The following is a 16,946-nucleotide window of genomic DNA, read 5'->3' as shown; positions in this document are numbered from 1 at the left end:
GTTAATCTCTACCTATTTATTTTCTTTTCACTTTCTGCTTCAATCCACTCTTTCAATAACATTTTTGAAAGCTTGTCTTGTCTATTTCAATTGGCTAAGTGAGAGGTGTTTCAGTATAGTCCTTGTCCTTGCCTTGCTATCTCTGTCTTTAATTGGAAAGTCTAGATCAAATATAACAAGTTAATTGAAACAAATCAAAGGAGCAGAAAATTCCCATTCAAACACCTTCTTCACTACAGTTTTCATTTTCAAAGAATTTACAGTATTGTTGTACTGAGTGCCGTTAAAATAGATTTCAGTGTTGCTAAGATTTCAATTTTACCTTCTGAAACCTGATGGGAGAAAACTTTGAATCCTAAAGCTAACAATGTAAGCCACTCAAAGCAATGTTCGCTCTAATTTCAGACATGCTGTGTAAAAAAAAGCCACCTCAAAAAAAACCTGGTGCACCACAATACATCAGTAAATTGCAAGTACAAGTAATAACAATGTGTTAAAATCTGTTCATATTCCATATTTATAGGAGCTATAAAATATACTGCTTTGTCAGAAACATGCCTACAAGTTTTGCCTTCAAGTCATTTTTGGCTCCTGGCAATTGCCCCATTTTTGGTTCCCCGGCAATTGCTATTTACCTTCTTCCTGAGGTTGAGAAAGAAGAACTGAGCTTAAAGTTAACTGAGGTAGAGTTATGAGCTCATGGTCTCCAGATTTCTAGCCTGATGCCTTATCCACAACACCAAACTGCCTCTGTATGTGCACTTTTAAAGATTATAATATAAACTCACTAGTCACTGAAAATTGATAATTATTGTTCATTTTTTCTTTTTTCTTTTAAAAAAAATAGTAATTAGAGAAACATTTAGAAAGAAAAGGATTATACAAAAACATTAAGACAGCCCCTCTCATTCCCACTCCCATGCTTTCCAGCAAGGTGTCCTTCGGCCATCACACACTCTCAGTCCAACCCGCTTCACAGAGTTGTTGCTGTGGGGCAAATAGGAGGAGGAATGTGTGTTGGATATGTTTTTTGCCTTGAATAATTTGTAAAAATGATAATAAAGGTGGGATATAAATGTTCTGAATTTATTTAAACATTAATTATTAATTAAAATGTAACTTTTATAAAGTTAATAATGATCATATCTGTTGTATGGCCTGAAACTCAACTGGTATTAATTAAACTTTTGGGGTAGAGTCTGGGTCTGATCTTGGGTCTGATCCAGAACAACTCAGTTCCACCTGCAAGACTAGGAAAGGATCACCTCTCTACTGTTCCAAATAAAAGGTACCTCTACCAAAGCCTACCGATGACCTTACTGCTGCAGTTAAAACCAAGACAGCACTCCTTGTGAGTTGCAACTTGTTGTTCTACAGTTGTTATGGCATTTACATTATTATTTTGTGATAACAATTTGGTGTGTGCTCAACTTTTACCATGTGTGTGAGTTTCATGAGTAGTGTGTATACACATGTGCAGAGAGAGAGAGAGAGAGACAGAGAGAGAGAGGGAGAGAAGGAAGGGAGGGAGGGAGGGAGGGAAAGAGAGATTAGACAGAACAACCAGACTTGAAATTTTGGCCTTGGACAACCTAGAACTACACCACATACCACTGGACCTCAGCATGGTACACAAAATTATCTGTTACAATGTCCTACTAGTCAATGATTACTTCAGCTTCAACCGCAACAATACAAGAGCACACAACAAATACAATCTCAATGTAAACTGCTCCAAACTTGATTGCAGTAAGTACAACTTCAGCAACAGAGTGGTCAATGCCTGGAATGCACTACCTGTTATGGTTTGACAGCAGCCGGTGAAGACGGCAGAGTAGTCGGACAGCGAGGAAGAAAGGGGACCAGTCAGGGAGTCTAGAGAGAACTTGGACGAGGGTCCTGCGTCCGATGCAGGGATGGGTCCAGAACCATCTGGGAGTGGAGTGCTGCCTTCAGAGTTGGGCAACAATGAAGCAGAGGACCCAGAGGAGCCTGTTCCCAGTGAGCTTGGGGTTGGTTTCTGTTATAATAATTGGATACTTCTGTTTTTGGCAACATTCCACAGCACTGAAAGGCATGTACTTATCTTGGGGAACTGATTAGTTCTGACTGGGAATGAAAGCAATTCCCAGCATTGCAATAAAATAGGTTTTGCTTTTAAAACAAGTTTGTGTTTAATTATGCTTGAAGAAGCCTGGGTCAGAACACTACCTGACTCTGTTGTTACATTTTCAAACCCCCACTCCTTTAACCTTAAACTATCTACTATTGACCTCACCCCACTCCTAAGAGGTCTGTAAGGGGCATGCATAAGTGCACAATCATGCCTATTGTCCCTGTCTTATTGTCCCCATTTATTTGTACCTATTTCCTCTATTCATACGCATGTTTATTTTTATACCTATTACCTTGTAAGTGATTGGCAAATCAGATAAATAAAAATAAACATAAACCTAAATTCATTTTAAAATTCAGTAGTGCTGAAAGCAAATAAATAAATAAAGGTATTCTTCTCTAATACACTTTAGAATATTTGGATTTTATGTATTTCAGTCTCATATTTTAGGCAGCTCCTGATTTTAATCAATTTAGTACAACCTTCAAGATGCTACAAAATGACTCACTTTAACAAACAAATGTGAAACTGATTTCTTGAAATCTGAACATTTATTCTAACAGGCAGTGAAATTCTGTTCAGTCAATGCTGGGCAGTTGCTATGGAAAAACATTGAAAGACTGCAGCTGTTTTCTTTAAGAATAGACTCTCATCCTATTTCTGAATTCAAAGTGGGGGAAGAAACCACTCCCCTTCTGAAAGTTAAAGAGATCAAGAACTGTTTTTGCTGTATTCATATATTTAATCATAAGCCCACTGAATTAAATGGAAGATATGGTTTAGTAGATCAGTATAAAAAGTCCACTTTGATAGTTTGGCATCTTATTTTGTTTTAATGCTACAGAGGCTTCAAATGAATTGTGTTACATAAGATCAATTTTGAATTTTGAATTGTATTCACTTTGTCTTGGTTCTGGGCAAAATTCCAGCTTCTATGAGGTACCTTCTAAGTTAAGAGCAATTATGTTATATAAGATTATCTGGCATACATTCTTACTGAATTTGAGCTCCTGATATAAATAATACTTGAGCCATAACCCACACATGTTAATGGTAAATTATTTATATGCTTTTGGGGGAAAGAGAGAGACTTTTAATGGTTTACTTTGTTCTAGTCAAGTTCAGTACCTGTGATTGCATGAACATATCTCAGTAGCTTCCTTGAGAGCAATGTGTAAGTTAAGTCAATGTATACTGAAGTAATATGAAGTCAACGTATAAAGAAGTATTTCAATTCCTTAATGTAGTGATTACCATGATAGGATTTCACGATGGTCTTCCATCCAGGTATTTATTACATTTAAATCCCACTCAGCCTTTTTTTCAGAGTCAGGTGTGAATGAATGGATGGATGGATGGATGTCTATTAATCTGAAAGATATTTAATTTTCTGATATGGAATCTTACACAATCATACACACACACACACACACACACACAATTTTGCCTAGTTGTGGAGTAGGGAGGAAAAGCTATCAATTTCCTGGACACCATTCAGCCAGAAGGATAAAAAATAGCACCCCAATTTTTAAAAATAAAGAGATTGCGAAAAGCAACATATGGGTGCTGGTGGAGCTAGAAGAGACTAAAGAAAAAGAATTATGCCCAGTCAACCATTACCAACGACTTCTTGGGCTGCAGGAAAGATAAAATCATGTTATGCTTATATAGTCTAGGCTACAATTACAATCAAATAATTCTTAAAATAAGATATATTGCACTTGCAAGTGGATATTTTGGAACTGATACATTGAACAGAAACACCAACTTGTTTGTTTTTCAAGAAAATGCATTCAAAAATAAACACTTAAATTCCCTTTTACGTAGTATGCTGTTTTTAAAAAAAACATAAATGCAGAAATGAGACACTTGTGAATGAATAAATGGGAAATTAATACAATGGGGAAAAGATTCTTATATCAGGATACTTCTATAAACTTTAAAGTAACCATTTCTGGCACTATTACCAGCATAAAAATGCACTTAATATTATTATGCTTGGGTACCTTTTTATAACATCTTGAGACTGCCTAGTTTTTAAAGATAAAAAAGTTTTTCAAATAGGTTCAGGTACTATAAGGAAGCTGTTCAATAAGGGAAGAAAAGCACTAATAAACTAGACTGCATGACTTATTAGCGATAGAACAGCTCAAGATTTACAATCATACCAAAGCAAAGTTATAATCAAGGATAGAGATCTGCAGGGGGCAGGAGTAAAAAAAATCACATAGAACCTTTATATATACATATCCATCTCTTCTTTTAAAAGGATCAGGGGTGTAATTGTGCAGACACCATCTTGACTTTCTTTTTAACCTCTGTGGATACCTCTATACCTCAATTAACCTGCACCGATCAAATAACAATCACTGAGTTATTTCTCAGTCTGATAGGATTCACATAGTGTGAAAAACAATTGCTTGTTTAACTATAACTTGCTAAAGAAATATAGTTGCAAACAAAGTCCTATAAGCTATGTGATGGCCTGGTATAATTGGTGAACCCAGCCTGTTTATGCTGCTCATATGCTAACCAGAGAAATATATGGGTGCTGGGAGGAGAGATAAAGGGGCAAGCAAGGGCCACACCTGTGCTACCACCGTCCTGCTGCATTTCCAGATAAGCTTTCAAGTTATATTTTTCTTTGTTCTTTAATTGACCTTAATTTTTAAAAATAGTTTGTTTTGGTTCCCTGGTTATATTTTTCACATAAACGATAACGAACTGCATAAAGTAGAGAATCCTGGTTATTATGAGAAAGGTAAAGTTGTCTTACACAAGACTGATGGTATACAAATCTAACAACCAAACCCAAATATGTTTTTTCAAGAGGGAACTGGACTTTCCTGTTTTTCTTTGAAGACATTTAGCTTCACATCCAAAAGCCTCTTCAGCTCTGACTGGGTGGTGGGAAATGGAAGGATTTATATTCCTTGCAAGCAGCTGATCATTTGCATTCTTTTAGAGAGTCCTTGAGGCCATTTGGATGTTTATCTGTATCATCAGGGTCACCTGAGAGTGCAATGGGGTGGAGCTTTCTTGGAACTTCTGAAATGACTGTGTTATAGACTGGAGATAGATGCTGTCATCTCTCTATTCCTCTGTTGAGAGAGGGCTTTTTCCCAGTCCTCAGTAGCCTGGTTAAAGGGTGCGGGTGGCACGATGTTGCTGGCCATCTCATCGGCTGCTTTCGTCTGGGTGCCGCATGCTCAGGGTATCAGTTCCGTGATCCCATCCTCATCGCCAGTGTCATATTCGCCGATCGCAAGAAGGAGACGCGAGACTCAGTGACTCTTTTAAAGCTCTTTATTGAGTTCTGAGATCGGCTCAGCTCTCCCTCGGATCGGTGGTGGCTTATATTGAACTTGCCTTGCCAGCCGCGGCCAATGACACCGTTTCGAATCCCCCATGATCAGTTTCCTCCAATCGTGGGCGATTTGCAATGGGCCAATCGCTGGGGCTCACTCAGCCAATCCGAGTGCCGTGAGTCCTGGCCAATCAGGACGAGGGGTTACAAGAATGCTAATGTAGCAATACAGAACAGGGCTGTTCAATTTTGACATAGATGGTCTCCTGCTTCATTTCAGTTTAGATTTTTGCTGTTAATACAGTCATTTTTTTCATTGCCAGTTAGTCTAAACATAACTGGCTGTTCTCCCCCCCCCCCCCAAAGGTACATCTTATTATATTTTTTATCATTTTGTAGGAGACTGAAGAAAACGTTATCCCTGGCTTTTGTTAAATGTTTATTCTCCTCTCTGTTAACACCTGATGTGAGTCTGAGTCATCCTTGTCCCCACAGTATTGAGAAACATTAGCATGGCATTTCAAAACCCACCTCTAGAAAGATCTCAATTGATCAAGAGAAACTCAAGATTCCTGAGAAGAACAAAAATGATAACAACATCACATCACATCACATATCTCAGAGATCTCTTTTCATCCCTGTAGCAAAAGCAGAGGTAGAGGTAATTTTTTTGCAAAAACCTCCTGTTACTGTGCTAGTGATTTACCATAAAGTTCATTGCTTGTTCAGCCAAATCACATGGATGTTTTTTTTAAAAAAAGAGTTTTGAAATGAAATATGGCATTTCAATAAAGCACAAAACATTCAGCACAGCTCATCTTAGAGATATTTGTTAAGAGAAGCTGAAAAGACAAAGATACAAAAAAACAGGGGAATAAAATCTAAAGAAACAAACACTAAAAATAATTAGGAGACCTGTGCTACTGTTTATGAAACATTGTATGATGCTGTATTTATTGCCTGATTTCTGGATATCAAAATAAGGTTAAATATTTCAGGAATCAGAACCTGGAGAAGAAGTGCAAAATGATTTTTTTTCAGCTGCAAAATGTGCACAAAAATATGTTCTATTCTTGGTACGATTGTAAAAAATGATCCTATGTTGACTGCAATGAGAAAGAATGTTTGTTGACAATGCAGGTGAAACAAAGGCAGTAAAACAGTGATTGTTCTGGGGAAAAGGACATAGCATCCTTAACATAGGATTGAGTCAGCATTGGAAAATGCTGATGAGAATGAACTCCCTAAAGTTTTTGACAGGTCAATTCCCACAAAGTGTGGGAAATAATTCTTATTTTCAATACTGAATTTAGCAAAAAGGAATAGACCAGTGTCAGATACTAGTCTATATTTTTGTTTGATGGCTATTAAAATAATTTCTCACAAGAACTAAGGAAAAAATATTCAGCAAAATGGTTGCAATTATTATTATTATTGACAAACTCTCAACTATGCTGTGGCTATGCATGTCACTTGGATCATCGGTGTTAGACGAGAAATTTAAAAAAAAACCCAGAAAGCCCTATAAATCATATTGAATTACAGCAACTCAAATGGAAGCAGTATTAAATTGGGGTTTGCAACTATATATGTACTCATTGATTATTCATATCAAGTTAGATATCTTCTTATCTAACTGATTGCATAATGTTTCCACAGTACCAATAGAATGCTAGGCGAAACACCATACACTACAATGTATATTGTCAAGAAGTACCCAATTTTTCTGAGTAGCATTCAGTCATATATAATATAAACCAGGTTAACAACTTCAATATATTTTTAGACTATTTTCAATGTATCATCAATCAAATAAGTAATATTAGTATCCTATTATTTGCAAATTTTTTGGAAGATGAAAGGAGTGTAAAGAATCGAAGACTACAATCAATCAATTTTGTCATCAATTTGGCGCTAATTATTGACATTCTCCCAGAGTTCAGCCACTTAAAAAGTTCTAAAAGAGCACAAGGACTTTTGCAACAGTAAACTATTATATAAAAATGATTATTAGAGCCCTGCAGGTTATTGGAAAGCGTCCTACAGCTCAGCTTTTTGTATAGGTCAGAAAAGCAGCAATTTTTTTCCCAAGATTAATAAGAGAAGTGTAATAACAAAAGCACAACTAGTATCAACAGGTTTTTTAAACACAATTTTCCTTGCTACATGAGTGAATAACTTGCTTCAATCTACTAGAAATAGTTACTTGGCCAGAAAACATAATTTACCTTTGGTAAAGAGAAACAAAGAAAACCTACTTAAAATCTCACCAGATGAATTTTGACATTTCTACCAATAATATTCATGACTTCATGATATAAAAAGAATTGTAGTTTCTAAAAGAATTGTAGATTCAGAATCTATAGTTAGAGCCAATAAGATAATATGTGCTATATGTGCTGTTGTAATTAACAGTGCTGAAACAGAATGCCAGCTAAATGACATTTCAACAAAATATAGAAACTTGTACCTGATATGCAAAATATTCAATCTTGTGTACATCAACATTTAGAAAAACATATCAATCATTTCACTGCCCAACCAGATATAAAATCATGGTTAACAAAGATAAGCTGCTGAGCCATGTGTGGAAAATTCTGTAGACAACAAATAATCCAAAATGAAGAGAGTATCTGAAAAATATTGAAATATCTATAAAATCATTTGTCTTATCTTTGATGAAATTCCAATTTTTAATGACAAATTGATACAATCTGATTATCTATATTGATATCCTTATTTTGAAGTGTTAATATGAGTTTGAGACATCTGTTGCCTAATTTAGATAACCCAAGAGAGATATAATTGAGTAATAATCATATTTATTGTATTTAATTTAATATTTAATATTTATCCAAGCCTTGCCTATTTCCATATCGTGGCTCCACCCATTTTGTAAGTACAGCCGTAGCAATTTGTTCAAAGACCAGATTTCAGCACAAAAAGGAATGTGTCTAGAGCAAAGTTGTCAAACTCGTGGCACACGGGCTGGATGATGCATCACACTCTGGCCACACCCACGCCCAGTTTAGCAAAGGGCAAAAAAATCATGGTACGTCATGTAATCACACCTTGACGATGCAAGTTTGACAACCCTGGCATAGAACATTATTGATTGAGTAACCCTTTGATATGTATTACAATCGAAGGTAGGTACTACAGACTAAAATATTTGTTCCTGTTTTGCTTTTCAAACTTTTCTTTCAGTCTTCATTGTTCACTAACTTTCTCCTCTTTCTTCTTCCTGATTTGATGTGTGACCTAGCAATCTCCAGATTCATTAGACTACAACTTATAGTAATTTCAGAAGAATTCTGGAATGTGGGTGTGGGAATCCAGTCCTTCATGATATGACAAGATGAGGAAAGACTGCTGAAAAGGATCCAATTCAGTTTTAAAAGGAGAGATAAATCTTGTTGGCTGTGTTCATTGACTCCCATCTCTTTCTTTTCTATGTTATTTTCCCCCTCTGATCTTAAAAAGAAAGAAAAACATCTGGAAGACTTCAAGCACCAGGAAATTCCACTGATTTGTGTTGTGATAACCCTCTGTAAAACTGTAAAATTAAGCCAATAACAGAAGAAGTGATAATATATAGAGGGAGGGGGGAGAGGGGGGAGAGAGAGAGAGAGAGAGAGAGAGAGAGAGAGATTGAGGCTGGTGAAGAACCACTGCCACTTTCATCAATTATAAATTATTGTTCATTATGTATCTAATGTAAAAAGAATTTCTTTGCCTAATCTGTTTTACACTTCGACTCTGGCTCATTGTTAATTGTTTTCTATTCATATCATATGTTTTCTTCTGGATACACACACACACATTTTGGAGACAATGGTGCCATTACTTATTTGTTCCATTTGGCATGCAAATACAAAAGGAAAACAATCAGACTTCTGTTTTCTAGTGCTGGCCAGGTTAATCCTGCATACCACTCACTGGTGCCTTTCACCCAGTGTTGAGATGCAGCTGCTTCTTAGCAAATCAAGGTCTCCTTTCATTTCATTCTGGCTTGTCAGTTAGGCAGTAGTTAAACTATCTTCTGATTAACATGGCTTCAGTTCTGGGTCTAAATTTGATTTGTTTGCTTTCACTGTTTTGGGCCCTAATGTTATTAAAAATAACATTTTCCAGATGGAAAGCTTTGTTGCAAAAAAATCCCCAAACCATAATATTTTTTCAAAAAGAAAGACCTTTCTCCTGCTTCCCGGGAAGCCTTTGAATCCTGCAAGCATATATCAATGTCTCTGAGAACCAAAGGGGGAATAAAACGCACTCTGCACAAGTTCAAAGACATTTGCCAGTGTAAGTGTAAAGCAATCTGAGATTGAACCAGGAGTGTTGGGGAGCAAGGTAAGAAAAACAAAAACAAGACAGTGGCTCCAACTATGTGAAGTCCTACCTCTTTGGTACATCCAGTATATGCATAAATGTCCCTAGGTTGAGCAGTCCAATCTACAGTAGTTGTGATGTCCAATCATATAGATACAGTGTTGTAAAACCAGCATGATTTAAACTATAACTTTACTTAAGATCTAGACTCATATTTCTATTCAACCATGACAATCATCAAATGGCATTTTGCCCACTAACGGTTCCCAGCCTAGTCTATTTCACAGATTTGCAGTAAGGATCAGGTTGAGTTCTACTCCTGAGGGCCATAATGGAGGGAAAAATCATATTGAGACATATTTTGTGAAGCAAATATGGAATTCATAGGCCACCTCCCATATTTTAGCATTAGAGTCAAAAAGAGTCACTGAGGATTTCATTGGACCAATATATCCAAATATACATGCTAAGCAGAACAATATATTAGGAATGGATAAACAGCCAGCTGGGAAGCAGCCTGCAATTTTAATAAGGCTTCATGAAGTTTCCTATGCAAAGGCAACAATGTTATATCTTGCTAAGAACTAAACTCTAAGCTAAGAAATAGACTCTAAGCTCACAGCTAGTCACTACATCTATTTTTGTTGACATTAATTAATAGTAAACTTGGCAGGAAACCAAAATTTTCACTGAGACTGGAGGACATGACAGTTTTTACAATCCCCTTCCTTGAGTTGTGATCTAGACTAAAGTCCCCCTCCTCACCCATGCAGCAATTAGCCTGAAGGGGAAAAGTTCTATTGGCACCAATGTCAGATCACCTCATCCCCACCCCGCCAGTTGCTGTCTGAAGGGAAAGATCATTAAGAGTATAGGAAAAAAAGGAAAGTTAAAAATGTTTTTTCACACACACTGTAGTTTCTAGTGAATTTCCCCAGTTTACTCTTCATTTAAAAGAAAAAAGAAAAATCCAGATATAGCCACTAGCTATGCAACCAATGTCAGATGTAAAGGAAAAGTGTGCTTCAAACAGAATTTGATTTCTGATATAGACACACCCGTGAATTTTGTTGGTGATATTACAGAAGAGGTTTGTATTCCTTGGAACTGGGAAATCCCAGGATTTTAGGGGATTTTTCTTTTTTTAAAAAAACCTCTCTAGTATTTCCTGATGGTATTAACTGAATTCTGCTAGCTTTCAAGAGCAACTCTTCCCAGGCGTTGGTGTCCCTATACTTTGCTTTCCACTGTATTCAGATCTGGATTATTTTTAATAGTTCCTATTATTCCTGTTCTATAGAGACTTCCCTTTGGATGAAACAAATTTCACCTTCGTTTTCTTTTTTAAATATGTTCTTGCATGGTTTTAGATTCTTAGGGAACTTCCATACTTTATAATTATGGATCCTTAATAATAATACAGAAAGAATATCTATTAAATGAGCATTAATAAACACAAGTAACTGGCCAACACAGCCAGAGGTGGTATTCAGCAGGTTCTTACCAGTTCTGGAGAACCAGTAGTGGACATTTTGAATAGTTTGGAGAACCGGCAAATGCCACATCTGACTAGCCCCGGCCTCATCTATTATCTGCCTCCCGAGTCCCAGCTGATTGGCTGGATCTTCAATGAGTGCCCTGCACAGGAGAATGGAGCTGGGAAGCAGGTTAGTGGGGTGGGGAGGGAATGGGATTTTTCAGTAACCTTTCCCTGCCATGCTCACCAAGCCACGCCCACAGAACCGGTAGTAAAAAAATTTTAATCCCACCACTGAACACAGCATATTATTTTGCAAACAGAATAATAAATCCTGAATAAGACTATGGAAAGAATTTCTATAAAATGACCATAAATAAAAACATATGCTGAGACAGTTGGAAAAGGTTTGGTGTTGTTTTTTTTAAAGAAAACAGACTCTAAAATACATATATGGTATTTAGAACTCCAGAAAATCTGGTTGACTTTCATAAAATACTATATGTATAACATGCCTTAATAATATAATAAGCATTAACTAATATTTTAATATACTTATGTATACACTTGTATTATATATTGAGTTGCTTGAAGAATAAATACTAATTAGCAAGCACAATTGCACAAATTTTGCTTTGGTCTTCCTGCTTGCCTGTATCAGTTGGTCTCTGTCTCAGCACGTCTCATGTATGATCATATCCCATTTCCAAGAGTATCAAAAAGGGAGGAGGAAGGGTAAATTATATCATCTTTTACTTTACTCTAACTTTCCAGGCTGCCATATACTGACTAACGGTCTCCCCTTCAGCCTGAACTCTCCTTCTAAAAGCCAGTCTCCTAGCTATTTGAGAGGGTTTGGGGGAGTAGTGGTTAGACAGGATTCCCTGCAACTCCTCCCAGGGAATAGCTTTCACAGAGCGTGGGGATCTAATGCTGAGGCTGTATCAAAAACTGCAGCCCCACAGACACTCAGAAAATAGGATCTTTTCCTCAGGTCAGTGGCTTCTGTCAGGTCGATAGCGTTTAGGAAGCACTCGAACCATTTCATGTACAACTCCCACGTCTCACCCATCGGTTGGAAGGGAGGGAATGTCGGGTTTGTAGCCATCTTGAAAGCGGCGGGGTTGGTCTCCTCAGCTGAGGGAGCTTTAAATTTGTGCTTTTAGAAAAGCGCTTGCGGCGGCATCTGTCAGGCGGCGTCACTTCCTCAGCTAGGAGTTTGAACTTCGCGCTCCTGGAGAGCGTCAGCGGCGGTGTCGTAGTTCAGCTCTTAGCGGCTTCGGCTCTTTTTGACAGTGACTGTGCTCAGCTGTCTTTGCCTGGTTGTCTCTTCGTCTCTTATCGAATCCCGCCCTCGTCTCCAGTGTTGTAGAGCAGCAGTAGAGATAGAGACAGACGCAGGCTGAATCGTTAACAGGCTTTATTCAGGTGAATAAAGGGTCGCCACGGCTGCCGAGGCTAACTGGCAGTCAGCTGGCGGCAACAGCTGATGCCGTTTGACAGCCCCTTTTATAGCCGGCCGTCAAACGGCACCAATGGGAGCGGTCAGTGCTCCCACGCAGGTGACAGACTAGAGAGAGGACTGCTGTCAGTCTGTGAACACAGCAGCATGGATGGAGTGTGTTGATATCAATAAGCCCAAGCCTTGAACTAGAAATTTTACATCCTTACCCAGGTACTGGTATTGACCTTGGACATGACTGCCTGCAGAACATTTCACTTGGAAGACTTTTCTTTAAACCTTGACAGAAAATATTGAAGTAGAAATACCTGAGTTCCTAGTCCAAAATCCCTCCCATAAATAAACGTTGCAGTTTATTTGTGTAAAGCTTATTTGCAACTGAAATGTACTGTAGTGCTAAAATAGGGCTAGAACTCATGGTTTCCCAGTTCTTTTTGCCTTAACTACTATACAAAACTGACTCTCAATATTTTTACTATGGTATAATATTATACATTATAAGATATACATGATACGATATTAATAACACAATGGAGATCTTAACCCTATTCAGTTCACAACTGAAATTTTTTTATTACAACAAATACTTTGATGCAATCTGTAGTGTTGTTAGTTTTTATATAGTGTTAATTATTATCTTTGGTATCACTTTGGCTTGATTATGAGATCTCTTTAGGTGATTCTGTTATGGTACTGGTTATTAATGAACTATTTAATGTTTCTAATCTCTGTAGGAAACGTTTCAAATGATTGAATAAAACCTCCTCTTCCTCCTCTCTCTTTTTCTGCCCAGTTAAGTTAGGTCTAGCCTTCTCTGGCTTTAAAAGAGTTGCTAAGTGACACATTATTTCTACCTGATTAGAGGTAGCATTACAGGAACAGTTTCCTCTGCCATTGTCATTTGGTTGGATGGCATCAGGGGTGGGATTCAAATTTCTTAACAACCAATTCTATGGGCGTGGCTTAACTTGTGGGGATGGCTTGGTGGTCACATGACTGGCTGGGCGTGGCTTGATGGTCACATGACTGGCTGGGCATGAGCAACTCAATGTCACTCACATCAAGAGTTGCCTCACCTGGCTCCTCCCTTCCCAGTCATTCCTTGTCACACCCAACCTCAACTTATCTATAGTTCTGTAAAAATGTTGTTCACCTTTTTTTGACTTTATTATTTATGTGCTATAGATATACTTTTATGGACCACTGAAAGGAGGAAAATGGCTCACATGCTTTGCCCAAGAGTGTGATAGGCAACAGGCTTTTAAAGGGCTGCCAGAAAGAAGCAGAAGGCAAAACAAGAAGCAATGGATGGAAACTGAACAAAGAAAGAAACAACATAAAACTAAGAAGAAACTAAGAAGAACCAGGGGTGTGATTCTAAATTTTTAACAACTGGTTCTGTGGGCATGGCTTAGTTGGTGGGTGTGGCTTGGTGGTCATGTGACTGGGTGGACATGGCTTGGTGGTCATGTTATTGGCTGAGTGTGGCCAACTCAATATCACTCACATTGAGGCATGCATCTCCCCACCTGGCCTTTCAGGACTGTGGGGATGCTGCAACAGCCGTAAGTGTGAAAAATGGTCATAAGTCACTTTTCTAGTGCCATTGTCACTTTGAATGGTCACTCCACACAAGCAAAGTACCAGCAAAGGAGGAGAAAAAAGCTCCAGAGAAGTTCCAGAGACAGGAAGTCTAGTCCTGCCAAGAATGTAATAAGGGTTAATGGAGAGGCAGTTTCTGTAAGCAACACCAGAATGTTTCCTTCCTGACTTCCTTACAGGATTAGGCCAGTAATTTCTTCTAACAACCAGTTCTCTGAACTACTTAGAATGTTAACAACAGGTTCTAGCAAATATGTGTGAACTGGTAGAATCCCACTGCTGGTGAGAACAATTGACCAGTGGACCTGCTTGTCTCCAGAAGTTCTGGGTGCTCCAAAACTGGAGGTTTTTAAGAAAAGACTGGATGGAAATTTTTCTGAAATGGTATAGGGTTCCCCCCAAGGTCTCTTCTAAGTGTTATTCTGACACCTTTCCCAGGACCTCCAATCAGATCCAAATGTGGCTGTGATAGTTGATCAGAGCTCGTTTTTTATATGCAGCAGCTTTAGTATTTAGGACAGAGGTCTCCAAACTTGGCAACCTTAAGCAGAGCTGTCTGAGGAATTCTGGGAGTTGAAGTCCACAAGTCTTAAAGTTGCCAAGTTTGGGGACCCCTGGTTTAGTATCAGAGCTAAGTTAGTTACTTTTCTATTAATCCATAATCCTTAAAAGGGCTCTCCTGCATGGTCTAATTCAGAAATCCCCAAACTTTCTGGCACCAGGGACTGGTTTCATGGAAGACAATTTTACCATGGACCTGTGTGTGTGTGTGTGTGTGTGTGTGTGAGTAAGAGAGAGAGAGAGAGAGGTATACAGTTTGGGAAAGAAGCACAAACAGAAGTGGTAAATTAAATAGTGAGTGGGCCACACATGGAGTAAAATAAGTGTGGGATTGTTACTTAAAGCCTGCTACCAGATGATTTTGCTCCAGTCCAGGGGAAAATCAGAATAAACACACAGGGAAGACTTCATTAGAAAGGGGTTTATTTTGCTCCTGGAGAAAATCAGAATAAAGAACTGGAAAAGCCTTCACAGGAAGAGGCCTTTTTGATCTGCTCTGGAAGAAAATTAGAAGACACAGAGAAATCTTCACTGGAAGAGGCTCTCTGCTTTTTCTCCAAAGGAAACCCCCAAAGACCCAGGAAAGCAGGAAGAGGGTAAATGACCACCACCTGCACTTTTCAATGGTTCAGCACAGTGATTCTCTTCCAGATTAGACCTGTGACTTCCTTCTAAGAAACTGGGAAGAAAGGGGTGGGTGGGAGGTGGGGGGTGGGGAGAAACAATTCTTACTCACCCTTGCAGCAAAATAAACGGAAGATCCAGCATGTTGAGGAAGTACTGATAAAACCATTCAAAAGAGAGGGGGAAGGGGAGAGGCAGAGACAGAGAAATATTGGGTCAGCACTCAGCAGTCTTGGTGCAAACAAGAGAGGGATTCCCTTGGAGACCTAGCACTTAAGGTGACATTCCCTCACACAGACATACCTTGTTTCCCTCCAACAAGGCTTTGGGAAAGCACTTGGCTGCAAGTTGGGCTACTGTCTTGCAAACTTGGAGAGGTGCAGGAAGGGAAAGCAAGCCCAGTTGCAATGCTGGGAGAAGGAGAGGAGGAAAGTGGGGAGGAAGAAGGAAGAAGAGGTAGCAGGAGAAACAGGAAGCAGGAGGAGGAAGAGGAGGAGGAGGCAGAAGCAGAAAGGAGCAAAAGGAGCAAGAGGAGGAAGGACCTGGAACTCAGTTGTTGCAGGCCAATTGCAAGCCTAGCTGCTGAAGAACCTTTGCACTTTGCCTTACTGTTTGAGGGCAGGAACAAACTGAATGAAGCCCTTACATGCCAGCCAGTGGGAGGAAGAGCAGGCAGCCCTCGTGTGAGAGAGGCAAACTAGTCACCTAACTGAGCAGCTGGGTGGGCGTGGCCAGGGGTGTGTGACAGGTAGCACTCCTGCACCTCCCCCAAGCAAAAAGAAAAGGCTGTTTTTAGCATAGCAAGCCTCCCTGGAGCCTCAGGAGACCTAAAACGTGGGGGGGGTGCACCGGGAGGTGGGGGGTGCCCCTGCCCCCTCCACCCCAGCATGCCCTCCCCCCAGCACCCTGTTTTGGGTCTCCTGAGGCTCTTATGCTAAAAGGACTAAAAGGGAGGGTTGCTATGCTAAAAGCGGGCTGTTCAATTAGGTGATTAGTTTGCCTCTCCTTGGAGCCTTAGAAGACCCAAAAGGGAAGAGAAGGGGGGGGGCACCCCTGCACCCCCCTGCCCCCCCACATCTACCCCCTCCCCACATCCACACACACACACACCGTTTTTGGCTTTGAAAGCCTCCACTTACCTGGGAGCCAGAACCAGCGCATGGTGACTTCTGGGAGGGGCGGGGCAGGGTGGGCAGGACCAGCTGGTCTTCGGAACTACCGGTTCCCCGAACTGGATGTGCAATTAACATCCGGTTCTCCCGAACTGGCTCAAACCAGTAGAATCCCACCCCTGGATGGCATTCTCTATCCTAAAGCAAAGGTGAACATAACGATTCTTAAACATTCAAAGGGAATTGGCAGTTGAATACTCTTCAGAAATTCTTTCATTCTTATGATCATTAATGACAAAGTAAAATGTTTAAATATTAATATGATTCTCTTCCCTTTGTAGCAGCTAGGCAGC

At 39.3% G+C, this 16,946-nt stretch overlaps 1 long non-coding RNA gene across 1 annotated transcript in view; it reads right to left on the bottom strand.

Moving 5' to 3' along the window:
- LOC148125299 (uncharacterized) overlaps positions 1 to 16,134 on the bottom strand; it is a 73,399-nt gene extending 57,265 nt beyond the window's left edge. Inside the window, exon 1 of the long non-coding RNA XR_015744321.1 lies at positions 15,594 to 16,134. This is a non-coding gene — a long non-coding RNA (uncharacterized LOC148125299). The remainder of the gene's footprint in view (positions 1 to 15,593) is intronic.
- Positions 16,135 to 16,946: the final 812 nt, after the last annotated feature.

The sequence above is a fragment of the Pseudonaja textilis genome, chromosome 7 (assembly GCF_049901715.1).
Source record: "Pseudonaja textilis isolate UNSWEBS1 chromosome 7, rPseTex1.2, whole genome shotgun sequence".
NCBI classification, from domain to species: domain Eukaryota; kingdom Metazoa; phylum Chordata; class Lepidosauria; order Squamata; family Elapidae; genus Pseudonaja; species Pseudonaja textilis.
Note: the sequence above shows the minus strand (reverse complement) of the source record. Positions and strands in the feature narration are given on the sequence as shown.